Source organism: Mugil cephalus, chromosome 10, assembly GCF_022458985.1.
Source record: "Mugil cephalus isolate CIBA_MC_2020 chromosome 10, CIBA_Mcephalus_1.1, whole genome shotgun sequence".
Classification (NCBI taxonomy): domain Eukaryota; kingdom Metazoa; phylum Chordata; class Actinopteri; order Mugiliformes; family Mugilidae; genus Mugil; species Mugil cephalus.
In genome coordinates this window covers 14,431,832-14,446,035 of record NC_061779.1, presented here as the reverse complement: position 1 = coordinate 14,446,035, position 14,204 = coordinate 14,431,832, and the positions used below count along the sequence as shown (strand labels likewise).

Here is a 14,204-nt window from a genome sequence, read left to right as displayed (position 1 = left end):
GTGTTTACATTTGCATAACAATAGCAAATTAATTTCTCTCATCTTCGACCTCATCTTCGGGCCGTCTTCTCTTGTGGCACCGGGGCCGTTTCGTAACCCCAAGTTGCTGCCAGATATGCCGGAGAAGAAACTGTCCGAGGCGTTAAAAACCAATTAATGAACGAGCTCAACTTGAGGTATGTCACAGTCATGATTAACACTCCTGCGTTACATAAGATCTCCTCTAATAGGAGCCCTGGAAGTCATGACGTAAAAAACCCGTGTTGAAACTGGGAAGCTCTGCCTCATCACTTCCTGTTCTCCTGGTAACTATGGAAACAATGTCTTTTAATTAAGAATTAGACTTTTGATTGCTGACATGCTCTGGGATGAATCTAGTGTTTTTCACACTCCCAGTGATGTGTATTTCTAAAAACAAACTTGTTTACCGGAGGCTGTGTCTGTCACCAAGGGTCACGCAGAGTTTATTTGTAAAAGAATTTGTCACAAGATGAAGGATCTTCTCTCCAAGCGCCAGTAAATCAAAAACAGTTCGCATACTTGGTTTTCTAACCATATATGTCGTAGCTGCACTTTAAATCAAAGATTAGCCGTTTGATGATGACACGGGGAATGGTGCTAAAAGAGAGGTGTTCCGTGATCTGAAGTAGTCAATACATCTAAAGCTTTCTCTTTAATTAGACACAAAGACGAAAACCCATCACCATGACGACACAATAAGAAGATAGAGGCGAAGGAAGGCGGGTTGGGTGTGCATCTCTGGGAAGCAGAAAGGCCACCGCACATCGGAACACATCGGGCTATGATTCTGTGATGTGATCTCTGCGTCCCCTTAATGTCGGCTGCAAATTTATTTTGGCTCGCTTCTCGGATCGGCTGCGACCACCTTCATGACACACGATGTCCTTTTGAATAGATGGCAGCTCCCCACTGGTCAAAATATAGAACAGTTAATGAGTCATGATTAAGCACAGGATATGCAGGAGATGAAAAATGGCCTGCTCATAATTTTATTATGAAAGGAAAGAGCAGAGTAATGAAGCACACCTTAAAGTGAGAGGGTAACACATCCCCATTATCTGAGAGTAACAGCAGACCACCCACTGACGCTTGGAGCTCCAAGTCACCGTCAGTTGCTACGTGCTAAGTGTTTACCAATGCATCCACTGCCTCAGACTGTGCATCAGAATCAGCCTTTTCAGACCTGCTTTGTCCGCAGACCAGCCGGCCACAGGGGACAGGTAGGGTTGATAGACCTCGGTGGAAGAAAATGGGTTCAGGACACCTGGAGAAAGTCTGGGAGAGCCACACTGTGCATGTTGGGACTGGTCTGTATCCACGTGCTCGATTTGGAGCTCAGCAGTTACTATGGCTTGACATGTGCCAAAGCAGCCGCTGACACTAATTGCAGTGAGCTCTTACGTCAGAGCTTTACTCACAGGAGGAATCTATGAAGGTGACGCCAAGAGCCAGAACGTCTTCCCTGTGCGTAAATGTCACGTGAATAACGAGAAGCAAACACAGACAAAACCCATAATGTACGGAAATAAACCCATTCAGTTCAATTATCAGCGGAGACGCATATTAAATGCCGCGCCTCGTTATTCCCCATTAATTGAGTTTTGTTTTAGAGGTCCCCAGCTGCTCTGTGACTCTGGGTTTGCATTTTTTTTTTTTTTATCTGATGCTGTCAAGACTTGAGAAGTCATCTCATGACAACATCACATGACATGTGACCTCCATGCCTCTACACGTCAACTTTAACAGGAAGTCTGTCCGGCGTACAAATGTCACCAAATGTTCTGATTTTATACGACTGTCTGCAACTAATCAGTAAACTGTAACAGCGCGATGAAAGCAAATTCACACCACAGCGATGTGTCTCCACAAAGATAGAGGACAGGGTGAAAACAACCAGCGACACTCAAATCTGCTTTTCTCTCTGACTCCAGCTGACTAATGGCAGGGACCGGAGAGCCTCCACCTCCAGGACGAAGGGCCTTTGCCATTTACCTTAGTGACCTTTCAAAAAACAAAAGCATGAATCAATTCACCTTTTCCACTGGATGTGACATACGCGGGACAAGAGAACCAGTTGTGTAAAGCCCATAAATCGACACAATTTGGCTTCAAACTGTGACACAAGCCAGGAATACAATTTCAGCAGAGTTACTAAGACGTGTGTCAGCAATAACAAGCAAACTGCGACTCACACAATTTAAGTATTGGCGAACAGCTGCGGCGGTGGGAAAAAGGACGAACATCAACACTAAAACATAATGTGACGGGAGCATTACAGAGCGATTTGTGGCTGATGCTAGCTTTAGCTAAAAGCACCCTGATAGGGTCAAATGGAGTGAGGTGCAAATGGAAAACTGTGCTGGTAAATAGTCTCGCTTTTATTAACGCTTATTTGCTAAAAACAAGCAAACTAGGGAGTCACAAGAGACTAAAACAACAGCTTAAAATGCCACATATAGGTGAAAATGCTCACTCAAATCCACAATGTTACTTCACTAGATAACATTTCAGTACCAACTAACAATTAAATGATGGCAAATTATCCACTGATCAGTGAAAACCTCTTAAGAAATTACATATGTGACATGTGACAAACTCATTACCCAGTGATATGTTCCAAAAGTTTCGTTTTTGATAACAATATCAAAAATGTGCAACTATATGTTACTGAGGTCACATTCAAATGTGTCTGTGTTAATATAATGTGTGGAAATTAAAAACATTAGAGAAACATCTTAACCCATTAAAGCCTGAACGTATCGCCGGTGATATGTTAAAGCTCGCGCGGTATTTGAATTACCGTAACTCACAGTGGTTTGCTCTATTGACAAAATTCAAAAAAGTGTGGCCGAACTCTGGGACTCCTTCGTGACATTTCAAAGGTATAACTAACTTCGTTTTTACCAACAAATTCCTCCGGACCACACTCTCTTCCTGGGGCTCTGCGTCGCTCTCCAACCTGCAGCCGACACCAGCCCTGCGTCATGATTACCGTAATGGCAGCTTTTTTTCCTCTAGAAATCGCAACTTCCCAGTGTTCGGCCACACTTTGAATTTTGTCCATCGGTGACTTACGGTAATTCAAATACCGCAAGCTTGTTTTATGCGCATGCAGATGTTCAGGTCTTAAATGGTTAGTATAATAAAATAGTGGTGAAAATAACGTAAATTACATTTAAATAACAGTTTTAAAATCATGGACGGGAAGGGAGAATGTTTCCCACTCTGAACCCTGAACACATTTTCTGAGATTGTGTAACTTGTGTTGATTAAGTGAAATCTCCATGAAAAGTGTGTAACGTTTTATTCGCTCTGCCATTGTAAAACGAAAACATAAACAGCCTAGTGACTTCACAGTCAATGCTATCAACATCACTGTCATCTTGGCGCATTTCACAAAAATAGCCTCTCACTATTATAGCCTCATTTGAATGAACCCAGCTGTAACAGCAACACAAGCCTCATCATTTGATGTCACGTTTGGCTGTGCAGTATTTCCTATGTGTGAGAACAAGACTGGATCGCCTCCTCCCTCCCCTGTGAACACACAAATATAGATCTACCAGCATCTACTCTCACCTCTGAGAGACACTACACCCCCTTTCAGACAATGCAGATTGATTTACCTCATCAAATCTGTGACATGTGTTCAGTTTTACGCCACTGTCATGTTCAAGAACAGCTTTAGCAACGCGAAACAGTCTAAAATAGATCCTCACATCCTTAATACGCCTGTTCCTTCTTTGTACCTGAGATTTGCAACAGCATGCAATTTTTTCTGACTTTCATCAGCTCTGGAAAATGTATCAGCACTTTAAGCCGCTGAAGGAAAAAATAAAAACGCTTGGAATAAACTGCAGACTTGCACACAAAAGCATTGAGCGTTTGCAGACTTGCGAGAGTGACTGAAGTCAGGTTATAGGTGTATGATTGCTAAAGACCATTTCACTATCCACAAAGCTGAACGAATGTTCAATATGGAGCAAAGCCAGCATGTGATTAGCTTAGCACAATAGCTCTGGTACAAAAGGACAGGAATTCACTGTGGCCAAACGCTTCTGATACATCTTACCATTGTGTCACTTTTCCACATGAATTTTCCAGTGTGGCATTTTTTTTCTCTCCCCATGGTGAAATGTAATTGGTCTCATTTTGGCCTCCTGGGACCAGACGACCAAAAAACACGCAGGTACTAGCTGGTTGTAGCTGCAGCTGTAGCGTGGGTTTCTTTCCACTCAAGGGCCAATTAATTAAGTATTTTCCCTCAAAGATGCTTTAATGTAACTCAGCATGGAAAAAGCGACGCTCTCCCACGTGTAATGACCCTGCTGTTTTATGTTGTGTCTTTGTTTCTGAGAAATCAGGTTATTTTAGCATGGAGTGCATGTATAAATACCGCAATGCCCACGAGCCTCGAGCACACCTGCTGCGTAGACGAAGCGAGCCAGAGGCATAAACCTGAGCAGGGAATTCACAGCATATTCTTTACCCTTGTAACAAAACATGGCTCCTGAATTCTTTGAAACATAATTCTCATAATTTCTCTACAACTTTTTGCTATCCCTTGCCGATAGAGCCTGGTGGCGAAATATTAAGTTGTAAGATTCGATGTGTTCTCGCTGAAGGTCCTCATCGTTGCACAAGCTTTTGTCTTTAAAGAACATGGTCCTTTGTAAAACGGTTGTGAATCAATTTGAGTATTAATTGTAAAAGTGTTTCATATCAAGTTATCCAGGGAGTTTCTTCAGTTCTTCTCCACCTGTCATTTAGAACTGAGGCAGCCACTTGCATAAGTTTATCTAATTTCACAGCAAAACGCTTGAGTCTGAAGAGTTAATTCTGGGTTTAAAAATACTTGAACAGCGACCAACAGCAGCATTTTTCTTTTGACGGATTTAACATGATCCGAAATATTAATTGATCAGATTTTTGGCTGCAGGTTTGAATCTTCTTATAAACACCTTTTCCAGAAATGTCAAAAGAAGTCTGTCTGGAGGAAATACAATTCTATTTTTATTTTATTATTAATGTTTTATTCATTGCCGTTGTGATCATATAGTTTACGCACATTGTCCGGATTAATGACGTCTAAAGATATTTTCTATTTTCTATTTTAGGAAACAGTAACGTTGGACTGTTAAAGTGCAGCAACCTTGTGGTAATTTGTCAACCGTCACATCTGAAAAGTTAAAGATTATCTTTGTGTAAAAGGTCTCTAGATGACTATTTGTGTGAGGTGTAATGATACCTTATGTAATGATACCTTTTGCAAGCTAACACATCATTATCCAACAAAAGACGCCTGATAAGATGAATGATTTTTCTTTCTCTTTTTTTTGCATTTGGAGACTGTCACCATGACAATTGACTGTCTTTTTTTTCCCTTCTTTCTATTTTAGGGGCTGCATGTGCTGCAGAGTTGCTGTTTGCAGGAACAGATTGTATTGGGGGGCCGTTCACTCTGCGCCTTTCTTGGTGGTCTCGGCTGGATGTGCGGTGCTGCATGGTCATCTCCCCTCGGAGACATGATCAGAGCGCTGCTTCTCTCTAATGATGCTACTCTGGGCTGACTCACCTCCCAGCTGACAGACAGTGCTTTATTAGTTTCTTCAGGATAAACGTCTGCCTTTCCACCTCTTCCAAAGCTACATCTCAAGGGTCACCGATGGCACCGTCCTTTATTTGGTTTATTTATAAACCCTGTCCCTGTGCCTCACTGAGCTTCTCCACACCCCTGACTGTGCATGGCTGATCACATTGATCAACCAAACCTCTACTAACAACAAGCACTCAACAACAGCAGCAGCATGCCTTGAACACTCCAAATCCAACGTCTTATTTCCTTTTTTATATATATATATATGTGGTTACACACCAGATGTCAATCATAGCTTTGCTGTCAAAAGTGCCACTGCCACATTTCTGGGATGTGGCGCAGTAGTAAAATCCTTTATTTTGCATCAGACATTATCACAAAAATATCACAAACATCACAAAAAACAAACCTTCTTTTGCAAAGCTTATGTTAACATGCAAGGACATGGCATGGTAAGCAATTTAAAGCTACAGTGTGCACATAAAAAATAAACATTTGTAGTTTAAATCTATGTAAATCTATGTGTGTTTCACAGGAAATCTGGCGTCTGTGGTGACATTCCCATGCTGGAGCATGGGTAGCGCTGCACTTTACGTCAGCCAGCAACGTTTGCCAGACCTAAAGAGAGAAGGAGCAACCATGGCAACAGAGATGAAGTCGCTTACAGCAACTGGGAACATGGCGGAGTCCCTCCAATGCGCCCAAGAAAGGTGTCTGATGGTCCAGATTAAAAACAGCCACGTGTCAAGAGAAAATAACTTTAAAAAGAAACGGTCGCAGTAATTAGATTTTGATTATTGCCTTGCAACTGTGGAAACTTTCACTATTTTTATCTGCATATATTTCAATGCAAGCTTGATACTTTCCAGAGCTTGTGGAGTAGCGTTAGCTAACTGGCCTTGCTCGTTTTCAGGGAGTAGATATGTGTCATGTATCTCTGATGATTCAAAACTGCAGATCAAAATGGTCATATTAACAAACATGTATTTTTCTTGCTCGTTGTCTTAGGTCTAAGTTGGTTTAGGTTGGGATGTCCTGGGATGAGAGCGACCTACCACCTGAAGTGAGTTCACCTGTAAACACAGGTACGGCCCACACAGTGTTAATGTTATTTATCTCACTGCGATAAAAGACGAGAACCAATCCTGAAGATGTTTTAAAATGAAAGGGTACTCTGATGGTTTTCTGAAGTTAAAGTTTTCTCATTCTAGATGTACATTTTATTTCGTCATCTGACCTTTAGGGATTTTGTGTTTACTGGACATGATCCCTCCAGAGAACTTTTCATCAACCTAAAAAGAAAGTGTAGATTAGATTGGACACAAAGTCAAGGAAGGGGTCTAAATAGAGATAATGTCACTGAACAATGTGTTCTTGGGAGGTGGTGGAGACCAGAAACAAACTAAAAGAAAGTAAACAATAGGCTAACATTTACCAGGGAGACTGAAATACTACTCCATCTGAATAATACTATTTTTTTCTGTGCAGCTGCTTGATTTTAATCTTCATATCAACTTTTAAAATATTCATTCATTCATTCATTTATGCATTTTCTGTAACCGCTTGTCCTCTGGAGGGTCGCAGGAGGGCTGGAGCTTATCCCAGCTGTCATTGGATGAGAGATGAGGTAATACTGATACAATATGGCCCAAACAATTAAATAAAAAAACAACAAAAGGAAGCCATGGTGCCACATTAATTACAAATACTGATTTTAAAATTAAACCTTCATCTTCAAATGTTATAAACACAGAAAAGGGATAAACATACAATGCAGGAAGTACAGAAACACTCTTGTGTATCTGCATGTTCACCACCGACGCCTCATTTTTTTTTTCTTTTAGGTGACCCCATTCAGTTCCATCCACGGTCCCTTATGGATAGTCCTCTCTAGTCGGCTGTCCTGTGTTGGGAATCCCATTAATCATCCCTAAAAATAAACAGAAAAATTACCCTTGTCACTCCAGTTGGTGTGAAGAGTTCATTTTGTGTTCAGCATAAATGCACCAACATTTGCAGCCTTTAATTTTCATTGCAAGATGGATCCAAAATGATAATATTGGCTGTCTTTGAATTTCTACTTTCTTAGACATTCTTATCTCCAGCTGTCAAAACCCGTGATTGTGTGCAGGAGGGAAGGGTTGTGAATGTGAATCAGATCAGAGGGAGAATAGCTCACCGCTCGCATCAGGACCCTCTTTCGCTGACTAGTTTACCCTGGGAATGTTTCAGTCGAGGCATTTGGGGTTTGAATGAGCAATTAGATCAATGGCATCAGTGGAAGCAGCAGGAGGACCAGGAACTCAGCATGGCTACTTACATATTTATTTAGGGCACATCCCTTCCATCTGTGCCTGCATCAGCAGTGACACTGTAAAACCCAGAAGCAGCCACATCTCCATGACTGTGGAGGTGCTTGTGTCGAGGATATTTAGCTGACACATAGAAAGACTCACAACCAGTGACGCTTTAAATCTTTAATGGATATTTTCCAATCTTGCCAAACGTCTGCTGTGCGGGTGTAATCGGCAAAATCACAGCAGGTGAAAACAGACGCAACTGGTTCTGTATTAACAGAAGCTCTGCGGAGCATGTAAGCGTTTGATAAATCGCAGGTTTGGATCGTTGTTGTTGCAGTGCAACTGCAGAGCGGATAATTGATTTCACAGTGATGACCCCAAATTTTCCTCTCCAATATCTACTTACCAATTTGGGTGCGAAGACGAGCACAGCTGGCTGTGAGCACGAGTCTTCATCCTCCAAAGAGATAATTGTTCAAATGCAGCAATGCAAGATGCTAATGCACCCATCAGGCATAACATTATGACCACCGGCTTGAAATTGTGTGAATGGACATGGACCTTATGAGGGTGTCCTGTGGCCTTTGGGTCCTGTGGGTTGAGGGGAGGGTCCTCTTTGGATCATCCAGGCCAGGTCAACACCTTGTGCTGTTTTAATGTTGTGGTTGATCAGTGTTTGTTTGTCCAGACATTTTGGATCAATGGGATTAAAGGAATATGTAAGGTCTAAATAAATGACTATCTTCTGTGTTTAAATAAATGTTAACTGCCTCATCATTTCTAATGAAACACAACTGACACAACATTGTCCTCTAGCAGAGATAAAATCTGTCGCGGTGATATCACAGCTGCTCCAGATTATGCTTTGTGACCATTTTGTCCGTGTACACTCGGACAATGAGATGCGCTGTGAATCCTTTGATCAGCGCTAATGAAATTAGGTTCCCACTCCATTCAGCATTCATCAAGTCCCGCTGAATGGAGAACTAAATTTGCAGGCTGAGTCAGAGCACAGCACACAGCAAACAGTCAAAAGAGGACGAGACTTTACATAAATTATGTAGATATCGGTATATTATGTAAGACTTCACTGTATGGGCTATTTTGATCAAGATCCATATTTCGTTGAAGACAGTGTTTATCATAAACACAGACGCCGATATTGACATACATAGACGTCGCTTTGGCGACATTCTTCAAACCTCAAATGAGGAGGAGGCACAACAGGAGAGGAGATGATAAACATGAGTCACCACATTGTGACACTGACACAGTCGTGCCATGGAAAACATCCCAGAAGCCTTCTGGGTGTCTCCTGCTTGGCGGAATGTGTGCCATTAGAAATAAAAGAAAAGGATCAGGCGTCTTCTCGGAAATAGGAGCCTAAGAGTTATTCTAATGTTTAAAATTGGAATTTAATGAATCATCGAGAAGGTGGTGGGGAAATAAATAAAACATATCAAGTGTATTATATCACGGAGGATGAACACTGCTGCTAGAAAAATGTCCGTCCACTTGAAGCCAGACGGGTCAAAGCGGAGATGAGGTTGATCGAACGTTTCTCTTGTGTGACCCTGCAGAATGAAGCGGTGCCCTGGCTTAGCTCTATACCGAGCGCATGGCGAGTCTTTATTTGAGCCGTGTACCTCTGAAAGCCTTTGAAGCCGAGACGCAGTGCAATCATCTAGATATTGTTCCTTAAAATGTGCAAACTGGAGAGCTTTCTGTGAGTTCAGAGCCAAACCACAGCGACAGATGCAGGGAGAACCCTGTGTAATAAAAAGACCTTACATCAGTCCGTCCTCCGTCTAAGTCATTAAAAAATACATTTAAGAAAATTAATTTTTTTTTATAGTTGTATTTGACTTGGCGTTCTTCAGGGGGAGCTGTGTGCAAAAATTGTGTTGTTTACATGGAAGTCGAGATTTCTTTAACCTGCTCTTGATTTAATAATGTGCTGCCAGGCATAGACCAAGCAGAATAGCGTAAAAGAATAAATATGATATCCATGGTGTAGCTGTATTGATTTTAAGATTTTATTTAACTGTCCTTAATGGGTCTGGGGATGTTAAATCGATGGCATGCTCTTTGTATGTCATTTATTATACATAATTGAAGGTGCTTACACTGTAAATGAGACTCTAACTGGCCATAAGATATTGTAATGGGTTTTCTTTACATCAAGTGTTTTCTTGCTGCATCCATCAATGCCTCATTTCTATTGTGCACCAAAGATATTTTATTACTTTATGTTACCTGCATGTCATTTGGTCTTCATTCAAAAACTGTCTTTGCCCGTAGTTGCATATCATCACATATCATAAAATGCCCATAAAATGACTGTAGATGGACGTTGGACAGACAGAGAGTAAATGGCACTATTCTGGTTTCACTGAATCCCAGGCTGCTGTGTCTACTTAGAGAGGTGATCTCCCTCTGGGATGTGAAGTGCTGTGAGGCAAAGATAACCGGTTCTTATCTCGATCTGCTCAGTCAGGTATGAGAGCTCCTGGCTCAGGGGAACAACAGGCCTCATGAGCACGGTGCGAACCAGAATGTAGATGAATTTTCCCTCCCTTTAACTAAGCTCTGTGTACTTTAATTACGTTGCCGAGCTCCCCTCCGCAGCATTTTGGCTAATGGACTAGCGGTGGTGGTGTATTATAGCCATGCCTGTCTTGAATTGAAATCAGACAGGAAAAAGGGATTACAAAGCGGCAGAGTTGTGATTCAAGCTGAGAGAGCCTCGCTCACTCTGCCTCCTGTTGGAAACTCTGATATAAGTCCTGCCTAGTCTGTGTGTGCAAACAGCAGGACACAAACACAGGCAGCTCAGCCAAGTGTGTCAGCTAAATCACTCCGATTGGGAGAGCGAGCGCTACACAGGTGATACTACGCTTTCAGCACTGTGATGCTTACTTATTGCTTTTTAAGGCTTCTCGTCTGTGGGTGCACGCAGTCCTTTGACATGAAAAAAAACATCTTAACGATGAAGTAGCCTTCCTGTAGGGTGATCAGTCCGGTGCCTGCTCGCTGATGTGGCTATGATTGGCTCAGTGGTGATGTCATAGCATCAGTGTGGACGTTTTCTCTTCACGTGTTTCTCAGGATGATGATGAAGAAATTTTGTGTGAAATCCCAGCAGCTGTACAGTTGGTGCGTATTCCTAAACATCAGCACACCAACACTCAAATGGACATCAGCTACGAAACATCGGCACAGGCACGCTAGTACCGAAGAGGATTTAAATGTGCACATTTTGCAAATGTTAGCCCAACACTGAGCTGCTAGCATGGCAGTACACGCTTGAGTGTCTCGTTTAAAGGCCTCTTTCAAACTGAAACTGCGCGTAAGAGCGTCTCAGAGGAGCTGGAAAGCATTCAGTCTGACAGTTTTCATTGTCTCACAGCCCCTCTCTCATAGCACCCAACCATAATTACTGACTTGTGTTTGTCCTCTGATACATGCCAACTCGGCCCACCTCCCAGCACAGCCGATAGACCCAGCTGCAACGGCGCTCGTGCCGTCTTACTCTCAACATTTAAAGCATCAATCACCAGCCGGGTGGTGCGATATACGTACAGCGCGGAGAGATGAAAGAATCGGCTGGCTGTAGGTTAAGACATTTGGTTCAGTAGCTCGGCGATCAATTATGGATGAACCCAGAGAAGCACGATTCTGTCTTTGAAAGGTGGAAGGTGTACCGTCTTACAGTCACGCTTGTGATACTTCAGATCTATTGTTGGCTCCGTCACCTAGAGGGGACATGTTTAGCGGAGGCCAGGGCGATCCAGTTTGGTCCTGTCATGTCTGTTCCGGCTCGTATGTAGACATGCACGAGGACGGACAGGAGTGATTTGACGTCACCGCCAACAACATACACGGAAAAAGCTCTTTCCTCACCTTGTGCTGCAGAGGAGGTGTATTTCGGTCAGAGTGCCTCATGGTGTCAAAGACGTCACAGTCTCAGGGGTGTGAACCGGGAGTAGAGTGAAGTTCTCCGGCTCACTGTCAGAACGTCCACTCATCCACAGCGATGTACCCACATACTCTGACAGACCCGAACTTCTGACAAATGCAGCTCTGAGACAGTCTGTGATGAATTCACAGTGCAAAAGACTGTTCACGCTGAAATTTATTGAAAGCCTCATTAACATTTTTTTTTTTTTTTTTTTACCTTTAATCTTCTGTAACTGACTTTTAAATCAGGAAATGTCTTCCCTGGCGATGCACCGAAAGGTACAAGTGAACTTATATCGATGGCCGTGCATTTTCCCTGTTGTGTTTCATTAGGTAACTTATGTGATAGCAGGGAGAGATTCTGCACTCCGCTCAATGGGGTGCGGACGCGTTGGTAAGCTTTTGATTTGGTGGTGCAAACAGAAGTGTGACAGATCCCACCAAAACATCAATTTTGCCGCTAATTACCTCTGTAGTTATTGAGGCGGCAGAATCTAAAACTCCGCCTGAGAGTAAACCCGATAAATCACGGAAACACTTGGCAATTTTGAGGGCAGGAGGAAGCCCGAGCCATGAAACGCGAAAGAAAATGGGACTGTGAAAGCTGCTTAATTTGGATATTGATGGTGAAGTTCGTAATGATGTTAACAATACTGTCATCTGTGGGCATATATCTTGATTACTGACAGTTCCGTTAAGGTGCCTCCTACTCCAGTATCCAATTAAAGGCTTCACAACAACTCCTAATAAGTGGGGTGTAGTTGATAAGCAACCAGTTCTGAAGCTTCAAGCCCTCTGCTTCATTAGGAGGATGTTGAGCTAAAACAGAAAATTCAACACGGTGGACATCAAAGTGCCCACTCTGCAAAATGAGTAACAAACTCCTTATTAGATATGCACCAATCTCCTAGGATACAGCCGACATACACAATGACCACCCCACGAAACTGTTGCCTGTATAATGCTCTTGAATAATGCTCAACTCAATTACTGCTCGCCAGAAGGGCAGGTGTTGGTTTGCGCTGCGAGATGTGAAAGAACAGAAGGAGTGATGAGGGAGAAGGAGGCAGAGGAGGAGTTGAACCATTTCAGGATTCCTAGTATGCGAAAGTAGCACTTTTCAATATGAAAAGATCAAAGGGTTTCAAATTGTGTTATACTTCACGGACCATAATCATGGAACCGGGAAAAAAAAAAAAAAAAAAGAAAAAAAAAAAACACTTGCAGCATATGTGAGGGGTGGCAGGTTGTTAAGCTGCACTGGAGGCATTTTCCTAAATCTGCCGAGGTAGGAGGGAGGCAGGGAGCAGTCCGGTGCAAAGCTGCAGCAGGGTTCGTGCCAGTTTATTGCTGTCGCAGCCCACACATTCGCTTGATACAATCGCAGAGACACCAAATGCCATGAGAATGTCAAACTCGGTCTTTAAAGAGACAACCACCACAGAGAGAGAAGCACAACAGCACCACAACAACAGGCGTCGTGTGCATTTGGGGGAAATTGTGTCCAAGTGCAAATGGGGTTGTCAAGGAGGAAAGGATGGGGAGTATATGAGGAGATCTCTCTTAGTTATCAGTTTAAAAGAAAAAAATGTGGAAACATATGTATTCACACAGTCAAACATCCTTCTGATCATCTTAGCCGTCATGCATCATGGAAAACTTTCACCTCTATGTCATTCGCCTTCTTGTTGACTGTCTATAGGTTAAACACAAAGCTACTGACAGCACCCAGCTAACGTGCTTTGCACACACAAAGCAAAAGTGAAAACCTGGTAAAACTGCTACAAAAAGTGTAAAAATAAACAAATAATTTCAGGATTTGGTGTAAAGTGTCACAGTGTTTCTTGGCTCTGAGCAGTTTCCCAGCAACCGGTTATTCCAGGAGGTTTTTGTTCCCAACCAAGTATGCCCCCTGAAAGTCGCCATATTTACCTTTAGGCTTTGCACGGACTAAAGAAATTAGACCATCGGGTTGGTGAAGTTTATTAACTTTAGACAGAGTTGAGCAAGTTGTTCCCGTTCTTTTAGGTTTTTATGTCAGTTTACAGTGGTGTGTTCATCCCCTTCGTGGTTTCTTGTTTTTTTTTTTTTGCATGTTTGTCTCATTTAAATTTTTCAGATCAATATATAAATTTAAGCATAAACTCACATTACTCATTGATGTTGTGTACGCGACAGTCACTGTTTTTAAAATATGATTTCTGGTTCTTATTAATGCAAATGGATGTGCCATTTATACATTTAAATATAAGACAAACATAACACAAGTAAACAAAAAACAAAATCATAACTTCACTGTGGTTTATCACACCTGAGTTCAATTGGTC

The 14,204-nt window shown here is 42.3% G+C and overlaps 1 long non-coding RNA gene across 1 annotated transcript; it reads right to left on the bottom strand.

Annotated features, from left to right (window-relative positions):
* Positions 1-439: 439 nt before the first annotated feature.
* LOC125015371 lies at positions 440-1,285 on the bottom strand. The gene is made up of 2 exons (XR_007113588.1): positions 1,048-1,285; positions 440-930 (listed from the first exon to the last, which is right to left on the bottom strand). It is a non-coding gene; the product is annotated as an uncharacterized LOC125015371 (long non-coding RNA).
* Between the last annotated feature and the right edge of the window lie 12,919 nt (positions 1,286-14,204).